At 41.7% G+C, this 21,248-nt stretch overlaps 1 long non-coding RNA gene across 1 annotated transcript; it reads right to left on the bottom strand.

Annotated features, from left to right (window-relative positions):
* Positions 1-425: 425 nt before the first annotated feature.
* LOC105018739 lies at positions 426-13,492 on the bottom strand. Its single transcript, XR_002195710.3, has 3 exons — positions 13,370-13,492; positions 688-882; positions 426-595 (listed from the first exon to the last, which is right to left on the bottom strand). It is a non-coding gene; the product is annotated as an uncharacterized LOC105018739 (long non-coding RNA).
* Between the last annotated feature and the right edge of the window lie 7,756 nt (positions 13,493-21,248).

The following is a 21,248-nucleotide window of genomic DNA, read 5'->3' as shown; positions in this document are numbered from 1 at the left end:
TTCCAAAAGCACAAGGTAGGCTACTTGAATAATAAGCAAATATGTTTATCTACAAACAATAATCAGGGAAGATGTGCAGTTTATGAAGAGCATGGAAGTAGTCCGTTAATTCCTTTTTTAGAATACACAGCTCCGGAAAAAATTAAGAGACCACTGCACCTTTTTCTTTCTTTCCAAAAAAGTTGAAAAGGAAGGTTTTGAGTGAGGAACAGAAGGGTTAAAATTAAGAGACCACTGCAGATTGAACGCTATTGTTCCTCACTCAAAACTTTAATAGACCACTGCACCTTTTTCTTTCCTCACCAAAGAAATTTGAAAAGGAAAGAAAAAGGTTCAGTGGTCTCTTAATTTTTTCCGGAGCTGTATGTTTAGTTGGAAATGCTATAGGAGACGACATTAATGCGCACAACACCAAACACAAGCAATGAAACTCAAGGGGTGTTTTAATGTAGGTTGGAGTGGAAGGACAGAGGCCAGGCCGGGCCGGCCCGGAGGTGCGAGGGCAGGGCTGGTAGGTAGGCAGGGTGAAGCAGACAGGGCAGTGGGGTAGGCAGAGCAGGTAGGCGGGCAAGTTAGGAGGCAGGATATGGTGGATCTTTGAACAGAGGAGAAATAATGTTAGTAAGGAAGAACGCCTCAAACAGGTTTACTCAGACTATGATTTTGAGCGGCCGTGAACCTCACTACCGTGAACGAACAATAACGATCTAGCGACGAGCGGACGGGAAACCAGGGTATTTGATGGCAAGCTGATGAGGGAATAAACCGCAGGAGTGGAGACTTGAGGAGTAGTGGAGGAAAGCAGGAACTGGATTGCAGGAGCCCGGATCCGGCTCCCACACACACACAGACAGACAGGAGAGAGGAAGAGCCCGGCACAGACTATGAGGAGGCGATGTGGAGGGCGTAACATTGGTTAGCAAAATCATGAAATAATGACAATTTATCATGCTAAAAGCAAGTGATTAACAAGTGGATTTGCACAAACAGGCATCTTGTTAACTAGCTGGAAAAGAGAGTCAAAGTTAGGGGAGGCACCACGGGGCTTCTCTAGTTTTTGGAGGGAGACTAGTTTAAGGCAGGTGATGGACATATTCCAGTTTTCAGTGAGATATTTTTTCAGGAGAGATATTCCAGTTTTCAGTGAGATATTTTTTCAGGAGAGATATTCCAGTTTTCAGTGAGATATTTTTTCAGGAGAGATATTCCAGTTTTCAGTGAGATATTTTTTCAGGAGAGATATTCCAGTTTTCAGTGTGATGTTTTTTCAGGAGAGATATTCCAGTTTTCAGTGAGATATTTTTTAAGGAGAGATATTCCAGTTTTCAGGGCTATATTGGAAAAACTAACATTTGTGAAGCACTCCATACATATTCAGGCATCAATGAAGTTACCGGTAGGCTACACTGTTGCAAAAGACACCGGCTAAATGCCAGTACCGCACTCCCAAAAACACCCGCTCAAGTAATACAATGACTATCGATGGCTCTGAGGCTCAAAAAAGAAAAAAAACGACACAAAAATATTTGTAATTAATCACATGGGTTTACGCGTTAACACTGACAGTCCTAGTGTATTTATATTTTTCCTCCAGTCCTCCAGATTAAAGAATTGGTGAAGGTAAAGTTTCCAGATTCCAAGCAATCATCAATCTAATCTTATCAGAATCAGGTCAGTAATTAAAAAAGGAAAACGCAAAAGCATGTTTATGTCATCTCTTCAGGGATGCCGCTTTTAATGCACTGCATGCATTTGTTTTCAAATTGCTTAAATCATGTACGGGCATACAGTATATTACATAGTTAAGCCAACATTCAGTGCGTTTAAAAATGGGTCAAACTGTATATGTTTATGCCAATTAAAACATACCAGAAATGCCCTTGGTTGGGATTAAGCAAAGCGGAAGCCTTGGTTGGAACTTGTATTCAACTGATTAATAAGCAGAAAAAAATCTAAATGTATGTTGTGCTGACGGAAGATGATGGTCATTTCTAGAATCACAGGTGCCTGCCCATATAGGCGGTAGGGTGGACCTGTTTCGTAGGGTAAAAATGTCACCTATAGTGTTGTTAAGCACTGTGGCATCAAGTGGGAAAGACCGGTAGAAAGACATCTGAGGTGCAGAATGTCTGAAAGGGCTGCACTTAGAGAAAAAAGAAATCCTTCTTGAAAAACACCACAGCACAAATCACAGCTCCACCAAGCGCAAGGGGGAAAGCACTTTTCCTCACGTCGTCATCAGCCTTGAAATGTTGCTTTTTTCCCCAGATGTTCTGAGCTAACAGCACAGATCCCAGCTTCCGCTAGCATATCCAGCTGTCCGGCCACACTGCCGGGGAATGGGAACCATTCGGGCCCCTCACTGGAGACCAATTTGCGAGGTAGCTCGACGGATATCCCTGTCTCCCTCACCCAGCAAACAGCTTAATTGTTTTATTGTGGAGAGCAGGGAAGAGGAGGGCCCCATGACAGGTCAGACGGAGTTTGCTCGGTTGTTGATGGGGAATCAATTCAGCTGGGCTTATGTTGTGTGCTTGCGTGTGTGAACTTAGTGAGCTAATATATTAATGAGGTCTGCAGGTGACCTATTTCCGAAACCTGGCTGATTACATGCACACGCTGCATGTGCTAAATGCAATGGTTCCACAGACTGTAGTAGGATATGAAGACTTTTCCGCACCAGATTTCTGGGGAATGCAGTTGAAATATTGGCGAGGACACAGATCAACATCTATAACAATAGGCACTAATAAATTAAATGAATAGTGAACTTTAGAGCTCAATGCTTCTACCCGACAGGAAAGATTGTGTGACCCAGGATCAATGGTACAGCCTTAAGACAAAGGCCTTTTAAACAACTCAGAGACATTTGGGCCCATTTATTGAGTGAAACGGTCCCAGAACTGCGGTGCAACGGCAGCAGTCCGGAGCTAACAGACAATTATCCCACAGACCGTTTACAGAACGGACTGGAACCACAAACGACATCTCTTTTAAATGGTTCTTGGTGCCTAAAAGGCCCCATGTGTTCTGGCTGGATTTGAAACCCAGGTCAGTTAATGTTAGTAATTCCGAGGAGTGAGAGCTGCAAAGCCTAATCCTATATCTTATCATGTTGTGCAGAAAATGGAGTCGTTATAATGTAATACTCCATATGTCGGCTGCCCTGGATGGTCTTGAGGAGGCACGCACTCTGTCTCAGTCTGTTAGAAGAGCACCTGTCTATCTGCCTACCTGTCTCTCTGCCTACCTGTCTCTCTGTGTTGGGTGTTTGTGTGCTTTCCTCTAGTGGGCCTCGACTCCAGGCAACAGGACATAGAGTGCTGCTGGTTGTAAATCTACTCCTCTGATCAGGGAACAATTCAGATCCAGGACTTTAGGGGAACACAACTGTCTGCCAGGTAGTATAGAAAAAAACACCAGAATTCTAGGTGGTGGTAGTGGTTGTAGTGGTAGTTGGGGTGATGGTTTTAGTATTGGTGGTGGTGGTTGTAGTGGTAGTTGGGGTGATGTTTTAGTATTGGTGGTGGTGGTTGTAGTGGTGTTGGTGGTGATGGTTTTAGTATTGGTGTGAGAGGTAGTGATGGCTGTCGTGGTAGTAGGGCTGATGATGGTAGTGGTGGTGGTGATTGTAGTGGTGGTAGCAGTAGTGGTGATGGTGGTGGTTGCAGTGTTGGTGTTGGTTATAGTGGTGATGACTGTAGTGGTGGTGGTGATTGTAGTGGTGGTGATGACTGTAGTGGTGGTGGTGATTGTAGTGGTGGTGGTGATTGTAGTGGTGGTGGTGATGGTTAAAGTGGTGGTGGTGTTTGTAGTGGTGGTGGTGATGGTTAAAGTGGTGGTGGTGTTTGTAGTGGTGGTGGTGATGTTTAAATTGGTGGTGGTGATTGTAGTGGTGGTGGGGATGGTTAAAATTATGGGGGTGATTCTAGTGGTGGTGGTGATGGTTAAAGTTGTGGTGGTGATTGTTGTGGTGGCAGTGGTGGTGATGGTTGTAGTGTTGCAGTTGGTGGTGTTGATGGTTACAGTGGTGGTGGTAGTGGGAGGGGGGGTGGTATTAGGATAATGAGAAAAGTTCACTCAAAGTCCAACCTCAGATTCCATCTTCAGCAAAGCACACAAAGCCACTGAAAGTTCACATCCAGCCGCCGAAGAGAATGGCAAGATAATGGGTTCAGAAGTTCACCCAGCCCTCACTCAGTGCTCGCTTTGCATGCCACCTTCATTTGGTACACCCAGATACTTTCAAATGTCAGGCAAGGGGGGCCTTCATTTACCTTTTGAAATCGACCCGTGAGAGTAACCAATCCTGAGGGGAATACGAAATAAGGCCATGTCAAAGAGACCTGTCTTTCCCCGTCTTCTCCAGGGAATTTGCGAAGCCGATCTGTGCCGACTCAATGAAAACAATGGGTGGCATGGCCTATTCTGGACCCCCGCGCCAAGACAATGGCTGTTCTCGTCACAGAAGACACCGTAAAATCAATTGCTTCACCTGAAATCCTGAACGCAACACGGGGTATTCAAGTGTCACTTGGTGTAGAGAAAAAAAAAGAAAGTGTCCACTCTCCTGCTTGCACCACAAACCTATAAGCTCTTACTTGCTAGAAAATAATAGGATTGCATGCAACGAATAAGATTGGGCTGTTCTTTTTACTTCCACCCCACTCCTCTCCTCTCATTTGTTCTCTCCACTGTTGCCAGAGAAAACTATTGTGTCCAGAACCTGCTCAGTGAAAACCTGCCCATATCTCTTTTTCCATAGACATCTGGTTGGGACGCATTTCCTGCACACATTTAACTCAGCAGAGAGGAGGACAAATCAATTCATTGTGAAGTTATGAAGACATTTCAGCCAGCCTTGAAATCTCTCCACCATGCCTGAGCCTGTATGGGTCCATGTATTTAGCCTGTATAGGTACATATCCACTGAACAAAATTATAAACGCAAAACTTTTGTTTTTGCCCCATTAATCATGAGCTGAACTCAAAGATCTAAGACGTTCTCTATGTAAACACAAGGCCTATTTCTCTCAAATAGTGTTCACAAATCTGTCTAAATCTGTGTTAGTTAGCGCTTTTCCTTTGCCGAGATAATCCATCCACCTCACAGGTGGGGCATATCAAGATGCTGATTGGACAGCATGATTATTACACAGGTGTGCCTTAGGCTGGCCACAATAAAAGGCCACTCTAAAATGTGCAGTTCCATCACACAGCACAATGCTGTGTGATGGAAGTTTTGAGGGAGCATGCAATTGGCATGCTGACTGCAGGAATGTCCACCAGAGCTGTTGCCCGTAAATTGAAGGTTAATTTCTCTACCATAATGTTCATTTCTCTACGTTTCAGAGAATTTGGCAGTACATTCAACCAGCCTCACATCCGCAGACCACGTGTAACCACACCAGCCCAGGACCTCCACATCCAACATCTTCACCTCCAAAATCGTCTAAAACCAGCCACCCGGACAGCTGCTGCAACAATCGGTTTGCATAACCAAAGAAATTCTGCACAAACTGTCAGAAACCGTCTCAGGGAAGCTCATCTGCATGCTCGTCGTCCTTATCGATGATCACATTCGATGGCGTCTGGCACTTTGGAGAGGTATTTTCTTCACAGATTAAAATGTGCAGTTTCACTGAATTGGGGGGGTCTGGGGGGGTCCGAAAACCAGTCAGTATCTCCTTTGCATAGAGTTGATCAGGTTGTTGATTGTGGCCTGTAGAATGTTGGTCCGCTCCTCTTCAATGGCTGTGCAAAGTTGCTGGATATTGGCAGGACCTGGAACACGCTGTCGTATATGTCGATCCAGAGCATCCCAAACATGCTCAATGGGTGACATGTCCGGTGAGTATGCTGGCCATGCAAGAATTTCCAGGAATTGTGTACAGATCCTTGCAACATGGGGCCGTGCATTATCATGCTGCAACATGAGCTGATGGTCGTGGATGAATGGCACAACAATGGGCCTCAGGATGTCGCCACGGGCCTCAGGATCTCGTCACGGTATCTCTGTGCATTCAAAATTCGTCTGCCCATACCATAACCCCACCGCCACCATGGGCCACTCGATCCACAACGTTGACATCAGCAAACCACTCACCCACATGACGCCATACAGCACAATGCCATCTGCCCTGTACAGTGAAAACCCGGGATTAATCTGTGAAGAAAATACCTCTCCAAAGTGCCAGACGCCATCAAATGTGATCATCGATAAGGACGACAAGCATGCAGATGAGCTTCCCTGAGACGGTTTCTGACAGTTTGTGCAGAAAACCTTTGGTTATGCAAACCGATTGTTGCAGCAGCTGTCCGGGTGGCTGGTCTCAGACGATCTTGGAGGTGAAGATGCTGTGGAGGTCCTGAGGCTGGTGTGGTTACACGTGGTCTGCGGTTGTGAGGCCGGTTGAATGTACTGCCAAATTCTCTGAAACGTAGAGAAATGAACATTATGGTAGATAAATTAACCTTCAATGTACGGGCAACAGCTCTGGTGGACATTCCTGCAGTCAGCATGCCAATAGCCTGTATGGGTCCATGTATTTAGCCTGTATGGGTCCATGTATTGAGCCTGTATGCGCATGTGTTTTTATTTAATGTCTTCCTACTGGGTGAAGGAATGAATGGACTGTATATTCTGTATTAGCTATGTCTTTGTGTGTTTCTTTCTGTTGTACGTCCATAGGGCTGGCCACAAGGACACTGGAAGCCTTTCCCCAGGGAACGAGCGGACTGTCCTGCCTGACTGCATGAAGACCCTGAGTTTGTGGAGCCTGTCTAGGCTGGCACTCAATTCAAATAATCTAAGAAGCCGGTTGCACTTAGAGGGAAAAGTCCATCTGGTGAAATGACAAAACCCCTTGCATCAAAATAGCAGAAGAGGTGAGGAAGAAACCAAAGGCTTCTACATCAGGGCTTCTTGTTGGATATCCGTAATGTATCAATGTCTCAGTAGCTTAACAAGTTATCGGTTGCACAGCTTGCCGTGCCTCTCTTGAACCACGATACACCCCTGCTGTGGAGCTCAGACAGCACGAGAGCCCGGCTTCAAACCGGACGCTGCGTTTGGTTTTGACAGGCTTCAAACAATCCTGCTGTTGTCTGGATGGATTTCAACACGCAGTGACAAAATAATGTGAACTACTGACATGTTTGTTGTTTTGACCATATTCACAGCCTGAGAAAAGATAACTATTTTAAGTACTCTGGTATGTGGTTAGAAGGCCAATTGGATTGAGAGTATCATATTGGTCATGCTAAGGGGGCGAGCAGCTGCGAAATTACAGTAGCACCCTCTCACCACAATGGACTGCCCCACAGCTAAGCAATTAATCAGAGGTTAACCACACAAACACCGCATGGAATCTCTCATTTATTTCATTCACCCACAACTGCCCCCCCCGACCACCACCCCACCCATCCCAGCCACTGACACACAAACACACACACACACACACACACACACACAACAGGCTCACAATCCTCCCACCAAAAAAAGAGCACATACTAGCAAAACCCATTCTAGCAGTAAATGTTCCAAACTGGAATCCTTTCGGGATGTTTCGAGGTTTTAAACACGAACTCCCAGGCTCTTAGGATCTCTAAGAGAAAGGCCTCAATGTTGAAAGTTGACATGGGAACCAGGAGAGGGCTAAGGAACAGTATACAATGTGAATCCCCAACCACCTGTGTCGCTTAGCAACCACGTGCTTCCTGCAAAATGTAACTTCACTCGGGGAGGGGGTCGCTAGCTTAGTGGCACTTAAAGACCTCTCATTCCCCACGCGAACTAAGGCGATAGTGTGAAGGTTGGAATGCAGCATAAGGAAATGTCCATCTGCAGGAAATGAAGCATCTGTAATTAGTATTACTCATTTCATGTGCCGGGGGAGAATGGTCCAGGCTGCATCAGCGATGTAGCAAAAGCAGGAGGAAGGGCTGTGTTACTGGTTGAACAGGTCGGCTTTAACAAGACATTTGGGATATAACCCCCCAGCCCTGTGGCGCTTAATTCCATTCAGCATATGCATACAGAGTTATGTCACTCCGTTGTTTGTGACCTCAACTTTCTGATGTCTGAGTTATGCCTGTTAGCTTAGCAGTTGGTTTTGTTTCACCATTACCCAGCACCCATTATGTTATTACAAGTGACAGATGAGGTAAAGGGTCCTTTGTATGGACAATTACCTAATATTGTGGAGGGGCGCTCCATGTCAGTTTGAATTGAATCTGTGTTTTCCATTCATAGCCTTTTTATGAAAGACTTCATATTCCGCTACTGTCTATCTAACATTGCTTACTTCCACAACTTAAGTGTAAAGAATGATAGAGGAATAATCATCTTCCGCATACTCTACTTTGCACCTTACATATTGAGCGTAGGCTTGGATTGCAGTGGCAGTGACTGTGCTAGACTTTTGTTCTGCTAGAAGAAACACTCTCAAGGTCGACGTTCCACTCATGGATTAGCTTCTCTATGGGATGACCTCACCTTACTGGGCACTACGCATTGTAAGTAACATAGCATTGTGAGGATTTGGAACAAGGGGGAGGTGTGGGTACTGTTGAGGGGACACACTATCCACACATTATCCTTGTTCCTGTCAATGAGAATGTCATCTCAAATTTTCCTTTCAGCCCCAAAGCTTGAAGATTGGTCCCTGGAGCAACAGATTGTGAATCTGGAGTGTTTTTTTCCTTGAAACCAAAGCTCCATGATGGATCTGCCGCTGGCAATTAGTTCATACCTTTACATGGCAGCGGAACTTTTTGATTGGCCCAAAAACATTTTTTTCTCTCTCAGCAACTAGATTGGTTTTCTCCCTTTTGTAATATTTGTAAAAGCCTGTGCAGTGTTTGAATGCTTGGTGTCCCCAGCATGATACAGTATGTTTCCATACAGCTTCTATGGAGTTTTTCTCTAGAGCTGTTCCAATGAACAGTTTAAACAGCTCCCTAGATTAGCAGGTTTCCCTGGAGATGTGCATCTTTACACAACAATAATGTACTGTTATGTGTATCCGTGGTGTCTTTCCGGAAAATCTAGCGATTGTAATACTCTCTCACTATTTGACAGAAACAGCTAAAAAAGGCAAAGATAATCTTTATTTAGGTACATTTGTAAAAATGTTTATAAAAAGACAATTATGATGGCTGATAAGTGTAATGCAACTCTTTTACATAAACCTGTCAAATAGGTAAATAACAGACCCTTCCATGGTTGCTATAGCCACAGCATCAGGTGCAAGAAATACAGATGATATACTTAAGGTGCGAAACACACACACAGCCAATAACACACCAGGCTGGAATGACTTAACATTTTACTACAAGTCCATTATGCTTCCAGTCGCTAACTTGCTAAAACATCCCTAACGTTCTCCATAACCTGCTACATGAGCTTTTAACATACTGAAAGAAAAGCATGCCAACCTTTCCAGATGGATAAAAAAAAAACTTGTGCCACAGGAAATGTCAGGTAGGGGCTTCAAGGCCCTTACAAAAGACATTATGATAATATTATCAACCACGTGGAATGTTGCCACAACAGCCAGTCCAAGTAATGTCAACCACTGACGTCACTGTCTGCTGCATTACACGTGCCAAAATGAGGACCTAATAGTCCCCATATGACGAACATTCTGTGGACACACACACACTGTATACAGAAGATCATTCCCTGACAGAAAAGGTTCGGAAAGGGCTATAATGGCAGCTGCATGGGACATCTGACCAAATGTGGTAGAGTCATCAAACAGCAGGGCTTGATTGAAAATTGTTTATAATTTCCTTCCTCTTATCCGGTAGGGAATGGGTTCGTCACAGCTCCCAAAAGCAACTAAACATGTCATTTGGACGTCACACATTGTGTGCGTCGAGGAGGAGACCTACACCCATCTCATATCCTTTCAGGCTGAGAGGCCAGGATGTCAGCAGTCAGTTTTAATCTCCACCAGTGAGAATACGCTAACCAAAATTGGGTTCCTGTGGCATGTTCCTCATGCGCTCTGTTTTAGAGTCAATCTCAATTGGTCACTAACCCAACCAGATCCTGCAATGCAGCAGGGCTTGACAGCCCTTTCCGTCACCTTGATGACAACTATAATAGAAGTCGTTATAATAGAAGTTGATAGAAGTTACACTGTTTAACCCATAGAGAAGGCATGGCCGATTCTCCTCATGGAGAGGTAGCTGGTGTTCACTTTCATCCCCGCTTTGACAAATGTTCTTCTGTCCAGGAAAGGCTAGCTCAAAAGAAGTGACCAAGCCTACCTCTGGAGAGGATTCATGCATTAGCACATCTCCACATTTTTGTTTTACATTGGCTTTACATGAATTCTCATGTCAGACTTTATACACTTCACTTAAAAACCACCCGGTTTACAAGGAATCAGTGACTGCAGACTACAGAATGGGTTAGAACCAGCTTCAGTCGGCCAATCCTGTTTTAAATTGCCAGACCCGTGTGGCACTGTAAAAAGGGTGAGATGTGCGATGGAAACAATGTATTTGATATGCTACCTACCATATGCCGGAGGATTTACATTTAGTTGATTTTGGATTAATCTACACTGTGGAAAACACACTGCGGCTATGAACTCTGTCCATATACAGGAGGGGAGCCTGCACAGCAAATGCATATGCTGTGACTGATCAAATTAATAATAACTCAGACACATTACCCAAAGCCAGGCCTAACACAGTTCCAAGTAAACGTTCATTAGCAATGAAACTATGAGCATGAATAAGTAATTTGACTGGACTCATATAGCTGCCCATAATGGAAGAACTGATCAATCATTCCGGCTGAAAAAAGAGCCACTTACAATTATGTTACAGCTTAAAGTTTGAAATCGCATTGCAGAGTTCAAGGTTTGGAAAAACAGTTAGTCCTGAAAGTCCAGACAAAAAAAATATACATATATATTTTAATTTTTAGTTATAAATTGCTTTAATATGGCCCTAAATAAGGAAGACATGAAATGCTAAACATTAAACATGCATGTAAATTGTGTGTAGGCAGTGAGGCAGTAAATGGCTGGGCTATATGGTATTACATACTAAGACTGAGGGCCCACCGTGTGTTCCAAGCTGATTTAAAAGGTTATGCATTTCAATACATTATTGGTTTGGGGACATGGTGAACAGCGGTTATTGCAACAATTTCTTTCTGTCTGTCACACAAAGGTCAAGATAATGCAATAGTCTTAGTCTTAGGGACCAAGTTTAATTTTTTATATTTTTGTCTGTTTGTTATTTTGGTTTGGCTCAACGGTTTTTGTGGTTTGGCTCAGCTATTTTTTTTAGCGGAGGCATACACATTTCCCAACATTGCTGTAATCCGTGAACTCGTTAACTCCAATTCTCAAGGGCCCATTGTTGTGTCTAAGTACAGTAAAATAAATATCTCTAAAACATTTAAAAAGCTTTAAAAAAAAATGCCGTAATCATCCTGGAACTGACACAAAACTGATTAAAGTCTGTGTTCTGATCCCATAGTGTACCCAGTCAATTCTTCAACTACTGTTTATTGAGTCTAAGTAATGGGATATTATTCTTTAAATAGCCTCAGGATTTCCTCCCCAGCACTTGGTAAATTTGATGACCTTGCCTTCCAAAGCAATCAACAGCAAACTCCCCTGACATTCTTTGATAAGCTAGCCTCCACATGGCTGAATGGAGGTGTGTGAAACTCTTTGTTTGATTTACCATTGTTGAGACCAAATTGAGATCAAAGCCACAGCAAACCCCATACAGCACAAACTGTTATCCCTACCCAGATTAAGACCTTTTCCTGGACTAAATGAGTTGCTCAGGGGAGAATATCCATCTAAAGTGTATTTCTGTCAACGATTAGTTTTAGGCTAATAAGGGTCAAGGATAAGGTGTCAATGCTGTAGCAATAAAGGGCACCTTAAATGGGAAAACAACAGGTGCCTCTTCAACTCAGCCTTTAGTCAGGTCTACAGCCTGGGAGTAGATGTTGATCCAACCTGCGTGTCCTCCATTTCGGTCAGTGACAATATCAGAAAACACACACACCGTCCTACAATTCACCGCATATGTGGGGCAATAGGCCACACAATGATGCAGAAGTTGCATCATTCGACAAGAAAAAAACTATCCAACGGGAAAGACACAGCACTGTATATTTTACCGTAACAAACCACTTAGCAAACTCTCAGAACACACAGTTTGTCTTTAAATAACCTGGCACCGACCTCTTTGGATAGTGAATACAGATTGAAAAAAATACTTCTTGTTTGTTTGTCTGTTTGGGCTTCAATTCCCAGTCCAAACACTATCCTATCCTCCCATATACTGGAAATCTTGTTGGCAATTAGCTTCAGGCACCAGATGTTTCTCTTACATCATCATTGTGAGGGTAAATGATTGGTAGACTGTGGGGGTGGTTTGTATATGCAGCGAGGGCTTAAGGCATTATAATAATTAGTAGTCATGTAATCACAGCTATACGACCAGCTTCTTTTTTTAAAGAATAACATTGTTATAATGTCTTACAATTATAGGACTTTACTGGGAGCATGGTTGGAGCATGTGTATCATAGGCCTTGTCTTGTTAATTGGGGCTGTATAGCCTTTCGTGTCTTTTGAGTTTAGTTCACACCCAGTCATGTTTAGAATTTGTGATTTTGATTCGACACCTTGTCAGCTGTGCCTGAAACAGCTGCTAATCTGCGCACAAAAAACAGAGAACAATAATGGACTAGGGGCCGGTATCCCAAAGCACTAAGATGATCGTAAGATGCATGTAAGTGGATCGTTATTTTATCAGAGCGTTTCCCGAAAGCATCGTTACTTAAGTGGCACGCAACATTGCTCGTTAATTAACCAGTGCTCCGAACGGTCATTCGAGGCTTCATAACTGTTCTTCTAGTAGCAGGACATTATGCTAGCGCTAACTCAGATTTTCCTTTTCAAAATAAAAGCCATCATTTCAATATATATGGCAGTATAGTTAATATAGTCGGTACATTTCATGTTTAATGTCGTTCCAATGTGGTTCTTGTCTGTTCTTTTTTACAGATTAACACTACTCCGGACCATTCGTTAGTCCATCTTAACCGATATCGGTTTTTGTGAATTGCCTCCCTCAACATGAGAGGAATGATCGAACAGTTAATAAAGGCAATAGAACGAATAAAACTTATCAAAACAGTTTTGATTTAGACAAATTAGATAAGTGCGCAACTTAAACGAATGCAATTGGTCAACTGAGGATGAAGAAAAACGTACATAAAACAAGAAATAGGCTAATTAAGAAAACGTTTTCAAAATTAACCGTTCACGAGTCTGAAAGCCCGCATCGTACTGCTACTATTATTTAATAGGTAGTGCCTACCTTGCCAAGAAGAACATCGAAGAACATGCCAGAATGCAAGTTTACCAAAATGCAATAAGCTATATTTCAAAACGTATTAATGGCATAATTCCACTCCAAGCAACAAAGATGGCCTAATTCCATTCCCAACGGCCGTAACATGGCACTTACCATGCACTTTCCAAAGAGCGACCTACGTGGTGGTTTGGGAAACAAGTCTCTTGTAACAAAAAACAACTTTAGGCTACGTGTATCGTTAAACCATCGTAAGTGCTACGCTATCGGGAAACCGGGCCTAGAGCAGTACAAGGATAAAACAACAAAATACAAATGATTATATGCATTAAACTAAACACAGACATAAAAATATTATTTATCTGACAAACTTGCTACATACGTTTTGCTTTTCCATTTTAGCCATTTAGCTGAAACTCTTCCCCAAAACAACCAACGTAGCATGATTGCGTACATTTAAGACCTAGAGTAAAAAACAAAATAAAACAAAAGACGGGTGTAAGGGGATTAATGAGCCAACTGGAAACTGGGCGGGCATCATTAAATGGCCAAGATCATGAGGTCCAGATTTTAGCATCTCTACCTTTACTAAAAAATTAAATACATAATGAACACCGCAATTTGAAGAGTAACTGGGTGCCAAGTTGTTTTTAATGTTGTTTAAATTTTAGTTAGTACAAATCAGATTTCATCAAATGTAATGATACTAATATATACGTTTTTTGCTCTGAGCGGGCAGCAGTAAGCATAGCAGTTATGTTATCTGATATAACATAAATATTGCTTGACTGGATCCCAGAGACGTTTTTATTTTTATCCTTAAGCAAGTCAATATTTATTTTTTACTATTATTATACTACAAGTATCCGACAGTATCCCTGGAAGGATGCGGTGACCACAAAAAACCAACCGAAGAGTATTCCTGTTGATGTCACGCATGGATGTGCTCAGAAAAGAACAGAGGGAGGAACCCATAAAAACCCAGTAAATAATGACTAGAGGAATTTTCCACATTCTTAGTAACTATTCAGTAATCCATGTCACTAATACTGAAATATATGTTGCCAACGATACCAATCCCCATTCTCCCAAATCAAAACATAACCGAGCAGCTTGGACTATGTCCAAACATGACCTTTTCAATAATTAGGAATATTGTTGAGATTATGACATGACAACACGTTAGCTATCCAATTGAAACAAATTATATTATCTTGCATTCGGAAAGTATGTGAGCCCCTTGAGTTTTCCCCACATGTTGCTATGCTACAGTTTTATTCTAACATGGATTCATTAAAACCTTTTATTCATTAATCTACACAAAATAATCTATAATGACCATCCTAAAATGTATATATTGAATGTATTACAAAAGAAAACACTGATATGTTACATATACCCTTTGTTACATGTGCTCAGTGTAATGAATGCACTCGTAGAGACAGAGAGGTGGTTGGTGTTTTATTGGATATCCAACACAAAAAACCAAGGAGACGGCTGGCACATAGTCGTAGGGCAGGCAGATGGTCAGTACACAGGACTCGAATAGACAGGAGCAGAAGTACCAAAAGGGATGATCCAGAAAACGGCAGTCAGAAAAGGCAGGCACAGATCCGGGCCCAGTTTCCCGATAACATAGCACTTAGGCATGTAGCCTTAAGATGAATTTTGGTACTACGGAGTTATGCCTGTTTCCAAAGCCATCACGTATGTCATTTTTTATTAAGTGCTTTGTAAGTGTTATGGCTGTTTGGAATGGAAATTGTCCATCTTTGGTGCTTGGAATGGAATTAGGCCATGCTTTTCGATAGAGCTGGATAGGCTCTGTGCACCAGCGTAGTAACGAACTTCCGCTTTTGTCTAGAAGTCTGCATTGCAGTTTCCGGTTTACTTACTAATACTCATCCGCATTAGTAAACACCTAAACTCACAACAAGATGAGTGATGCTGTTGTACGGGGGAAAAATAAATATAATGTACATGACTCATTTAATTTTCAAGGTACAAGTGGGGCATCATTTTAACCAGGAGAATGTCCTCATTTTAATAAAATATGGCTTGCGCCATTCAATGACTTCAAATCCTAGACTAGAAATAGTCAGAAAAGGCGATTTTTTTTTTTTTAATATACTTCCACGTAACGCAGGTTTAAGCGCAATTAATATCATATAGGACCAGATGTTTACTTCCTATGCCAGTTGTTATTTTTCAGTTTAATTGTGAAATGAGGTTACAGTAGTAAAATAAAAGAGGAGACCTGTTGTGGTGCTTATTTGAGGCTATGGAATTTTAAGCTTAATTCAGGTTAGAAGAGGCTGAACAAAGGTTCGTTTCAATTCACTTGCTATGGGGACACGCTAGCGTTCCAGCTCAGCCAGCGTTCTTTTGCCGTTTTTGAGGCTAGGGTGAATTTTTATGCGTTCTATTGTCCTGCCTAATACTACACTAAAAAAGAACCCATCGCTAACTAGCTTACACCACAGTAAACTACTTACCCTCGTAGTTGTGCAGATAACTCGATACGTAGAGTTTGAATCCCTTGTTCCACTTGCTTGTTGGAGCAGGGGACTAGGGATCAACAATTCGATGGACATCACTAATGCTTATTTTAGGCAGGTCTTGGAGACATCTACTAAAAACTGAAATTTTGGACGATGCGGTGATCGCCTTAAGTAAACCAGAAACTGACATGCCGACATCTGGCTAAAGCGGAACATCGTCCATACGCTTGTGCACAGAGCCTATTGCTTATCAGAAGCATATAATATCCCTGGAAATGTATTCTACTACTGCTATTAGGCATCAATAGGAAGATGTAAAACTCAAAGAATTAGTTGAATTTAGGGTGGATGGTTACATCCAACGAATGGGGTAGACTTCAACCAATCAACAGTACCAGTACAATTGAGTTTTTAGACTCATGAATGGTTCATTTTGAACACATTTGCTTAATTATTTCTTGTTTTACGTACGCTTTTCTTTATCCTCTGTTGACCAATTGCATTCAATTACATTTACATCCACCCCATGCACTTATATCATTTATCTAAATTAATTTGTCTGAATCAAAACTGTTTTAATTATTTGTATTCGTTATATTGCCTTAATATTAACTGTTTTCAATCACTGTTTGCATGTTAAGGGAGGTGCCATCTCACAAAAACAGTAAAGGGCCTGTTGCGATGGTCTAGGGAGTGGTCCGGAACACTCTTTAATTAAAGAGCGATGTTATGTGCCACTTAAGTAACGATGCTTTCCGGAAGCGCACCAATAAAATAACAAGGCACTTAAGCGCATCTTACGATCATCTTAGTGCTTTGGGAAAATTGGCCCAGGACACTAGGAAGACTTTCCAGACTCTCTATGAAGCCACAGACTTATTATAGCCACAGACCTGAACTAAATAGTGAACGCAGAACAAACACAGGTGGTTGAGATTCAGGTGATTGCGACCTGAGGGGAGAGTTGCATTCAGCGTCACCGTACTGTTGTCCAGGTGATTGCGACCTGAGGGGAGGGTTGCATTCAGCGTCACCGTACTGTTGTCCAGGTGATTGCGACCTGAGGGGAGGGTTGCATTCAGCGTCACCGTACTGTTGTCCAGGTGATTGCGACCTGAGGGGAGGGTTGCATTCAGCGTCACCGTACTGTTGTCCAGGTGATTGCGACCTGAGGGGAGGGTTGCATTCAGCGTCACCGTACTGTTGTCCAGGTGATTGCGACCTGAGGGGAGGGTTGCATTCAGCGTCACCGTACTGTTGTCCAGGTGATTGCGACCTGAGGGGAAGGTTTGCATTCAGCGTCACCGTACTGTTGTCCAGGTGATTGCGACCTGAGGGGAGGGTTGCATTCAGCGTCACCGTACTGTTGTTCAGGTGATTGCGACCTGAGGGGAGGGTTGCATTCAGCGTCACCGTACTGTTGTCCAGGTGATTGCGACCTGAGGGGAGGGTTGCATTCAGCGTCACCGTACTGTTGTCCAGGTGATTGCGACCTGAGGGGAAGGTTTGCATTCAGCGTCACCGTACTGTTGTCCAGGTGATTGCGACCTGAGGGGAGGGTTGCATTCAGCGTCACCGTACTGTTGTTCAGGTGATTGCGACCTGAGAAGCGAGCTGAGTTCAGGGACACCATGGCGTTGTCTAGTGCTAGAACTGAAGAACGACCTCACACTCAATTGCATCCGCTTTTCATTGATCATTTTTGTGATACTTCTACAACTTGATTGGAGGACACCTGTGATGGATTCAAATGATTTGGAAAGGCACACATCTGTTTTTGTAAGGTCTCACAGTTGACAGTGCAGGTCAGAGGAAAAAACAACAACTATATGATTGAGGAACTGTCTGTTAATTCTCCGAAACAAGATTCTGTCAAGGCATAGATTTTGTCAAATGTAAACAAAAAAATAACACTGTGGCCTCCATCCTTCTGAAATGAAGTTATGAACCATCAACATTCTTCCTCAAGCTGAACTGAGCTGAGGCGAACAATCAGAGGAGAAAGGCTTTCCATAAGGACAACCATCTCTGCAGCACTCCACCGATCAGGCATTTATGGCAGAGTGGCCAGACGGAAGTCACTCCTTTGTAAAACGCACATGACAACCCACTTGGGGTTTTCCAAAAGGACCCTCAGACCATGAGAAAGAAGATTCTGGTGTGTTTTAAACTCAAGATTAAACTCTTTGGCATGAATGCCAAGCATCAGGTCTGAAGGGAACCAGGCTCTGCTGATCACCTGTCCCTACAGTGAAGCATAAACAAAACCTTAGAGTTTCGATTTGCAAGCCATTAGATCGCTCAACACTTCAACTGGACTGACTGACCATACTCACCTGTACACACACATCTACTGCACATACACTACTGTTCAAAAGTTTGGGGTCACTCTTTGTTTTTCGTAAGAAAAGCAACTTTTCCATTAAAATAACATCAAATTGTTTAGAAATACAGTGGAGACATTGTTAATGCAGTGGAAATACAGTGGAGACATTGTTAATTTTGTAAATGACTATTGTAGCTGGAAACGTCTGATTTTATGTGGAGTATCTACATGGTGTTGGTGAAGAGGAATTTTTGTACAGGTTGAATGGCATCTTGAAGAAGATAGTCTATTACTCCATTTTGCTTTTCCGTGCCATACCCTTGGACGGTGCTTGATTGGATCCAATTTCCTCCTACAACAGGACAATGACCTGTTCAGGAAGCATGGGGTGAAGTCTCTTCAGATTGCATCAACAAATTGACAACCAGAATCCAAAATGTCTGCAGGGCTGTAATTGCTAGGAATGGAGGATTCTTTGACGAAAGCAAATTTGGCAAAGGACACAATTATTATTTGACTTCATTTCGTTATATTTCATAAACAATGTTTTGAGTGTTTTCAAAGATCTTGACTTCTCCAAAGATCTTGTATTTATGTGCAAGCCATTACTCATTTTTACTCTGTTCGTGCCCCACTCCTGGACTTTTAGGTACACGACACATCCGTTTTCGCAGTGTTTTGACTTTTTTTATGTGGAAATTGTGATAGCTGATTGTTAAATATATAAGCTAGAAGGTAGTAAACATGCACATCCAACTCTTCTGGTACAGGACAAAAAAAAAGTATATAGGTAAAGAAAGTCTGCAACCCTGATAATGCTCCAACAAAGAAATGTAATACGATAAAACACACAGATTGACAACGTTTTGATCCCAAATCTTCATCAGGTCATCCATGCCCGGCACACAACACCCACATAAATAGACTAGGTGAAACCCAGTACAACCAATCAAAATTAAATACCAATTAGTTATGCAAACAAAGTCTACAGCACAGGTGTCAAACCGGTTCCACGGAGGGCCGAGTGTCTGCAGGTTTTCGCTCTCACCTTGTACCTGATTGATTAATTAGTTCACTAATTGGTTAATTTCTACCCCCACCTGGTTGTTCAGGTCTGACCTGGGAACCAATTTAAAGGAAACCCAAAGACCTGCAGACACTCGGCCCTCCGTGGAACCGGTTTGACACCCCTGGTCTACAGGTATGGTAGTTCATAAATTATAAGGTCCATCACAGAATGTATCCTAAACCAAACAATACTGTGACTTTCAATCGAAACAACAATAATTATGACATTATTTCTTTATGAATGACATGTGTCTAAATATATAAACTCTCAGAAGGGATTGTAACTTCGTAAAAAAAACATCTCTAGATCACACAGTTACGGAATTCTGGATGGACTAGTAAAATTGTGTATGTTTTTGACGAACAGATGCCTGAGTAGATTTATAGCAGTTAGCATTTTGTTTCCAAAGGTCAAGTGGCCTCTCCATAGTGGTAATTGATTACAGGTCCTTGTTATGAACATGTCTTCCAAATGCTACTAATGTATTGGCTGAAATTCAGAAACTGTAATAGGGTCCATTATGATCAGTTTGATGTTACTTCATTGTATACACAGATAGTAAAAGGAAATGACTCACTAAAATCTGCATTTCAGATGAAATCCCATAAGGGCTGGGTGTAGTTTATGAACCGTGAAGGAGTGGGATGAAATGCCTATTAAAAATTATACACTTTCAGATATGTAATTGCTATCCATTTTGCCAAACAGGAAAAACTACACCATAAAAAATTACTTTCAACAATGACTCATTCAACTCACTTAGCTCTGATCGAACTGAAAAACAGTCTTATACATAATATATGTCACTTCTCTAAAGATCAACTCAGAGATTGTCAGTTGGTGAGGGAGTATTTAAATCTGTTTACCTGCACTATACATGTGTATACATAATGTTTTTTTTAATTTAGTTTATGGAAATTTGGTAACATGTTAAGTGTAGTGTCATAACATGGTCATAACACTGCCATAACCATGTCATTACATATTATGTCAGCTGACATAAAATATCATTATCCAAGTTCCAGGTTTCAAAATGTATTTGTGAAATGCACCGAGCAACACAGCATCATCCTGCACAATGAAATTCTTGTAACATAGCACCCGACAAATATGTAGTGAGAGTTATGAAGGAGAATATATCAGCAAAAATATAGCCAGACCAAAAATAATAATAAAATGAAGTAAAAATATACATAATACCGTACTTTAGCACCAGTTTAAAGAAAAGAGTACTGTAAACTAGCAGCAATCTGGGTAGTATTATTGAACATTTAGAAATGGGAAGTATGGCAGTAATATACATAAGTGTAAACTAGCAGCTATTGGTAGAATTATTTAATATTATAAATACAAATGAGTGTAATAAGCTTATGAATGGTGGCATAGCACATTACAACTACGTAGTTAGAATTTAAGGAGAAGTATTTATACACCGCAAAAATATAGCATGTAGATAAAGCCATAATATACATAAACAATAATATCCTTTCATAAGTACATAAGTACAGCTGTGCATTATAGTCATGATCATTCTCCTGTGACAAATAGCAAACATGAAAATGCAAAATCTGGTCTATCCATCAATAACTGGGATCAACTGCGAAACAGTGAACACCGTTCACAGTTTTAGATTTCCTGATATGTAAGTTGATGTAGTTTTGTAAATAAAAATTTATATACTTTTGATTTTAAAAAATACAGTTAGAGTATATAATATCACTATTTTAATATAATTCATAATTTTGTATAATTACAGGCTTTTAATAGTATGTACACTACCCTTTATTTGAAAATGTGAAACAGGGACCTTGGCCTTGGTAAGGAAAACTGGGTGATTTAAAAAAATGCAATGACCATGCTCCTGATCTAAAAGAAGTTAATGCAGTTTGATACATCTTTTGATTGTGAAATGGTTCTTCGTAGAACCCTTTATATAGGGTTCTAGTTAGAACCATATACAGGGATTTCTTTCAAGAACCCTATATTGAA

The sequence above is a fragment of the Esox lucius genome, chromosome 20 (assembly GCF_011004845.1).
Source record: "Esox lucius isolate fEsoLuc1 chromosome 20, fEsoLuc1.pri, whole genome shotgun sequence".
Taxonomy (NCBI): Eukaryota; Metazoa; Chordata; class Actinopteri; order Esociformes; family Esocidae; genus Esox; species Esox lucius.
Note: the sequence above shows the minus strand (reverse complement) of the source record. Positions and strands in the feature narration are given on the sequence as shown.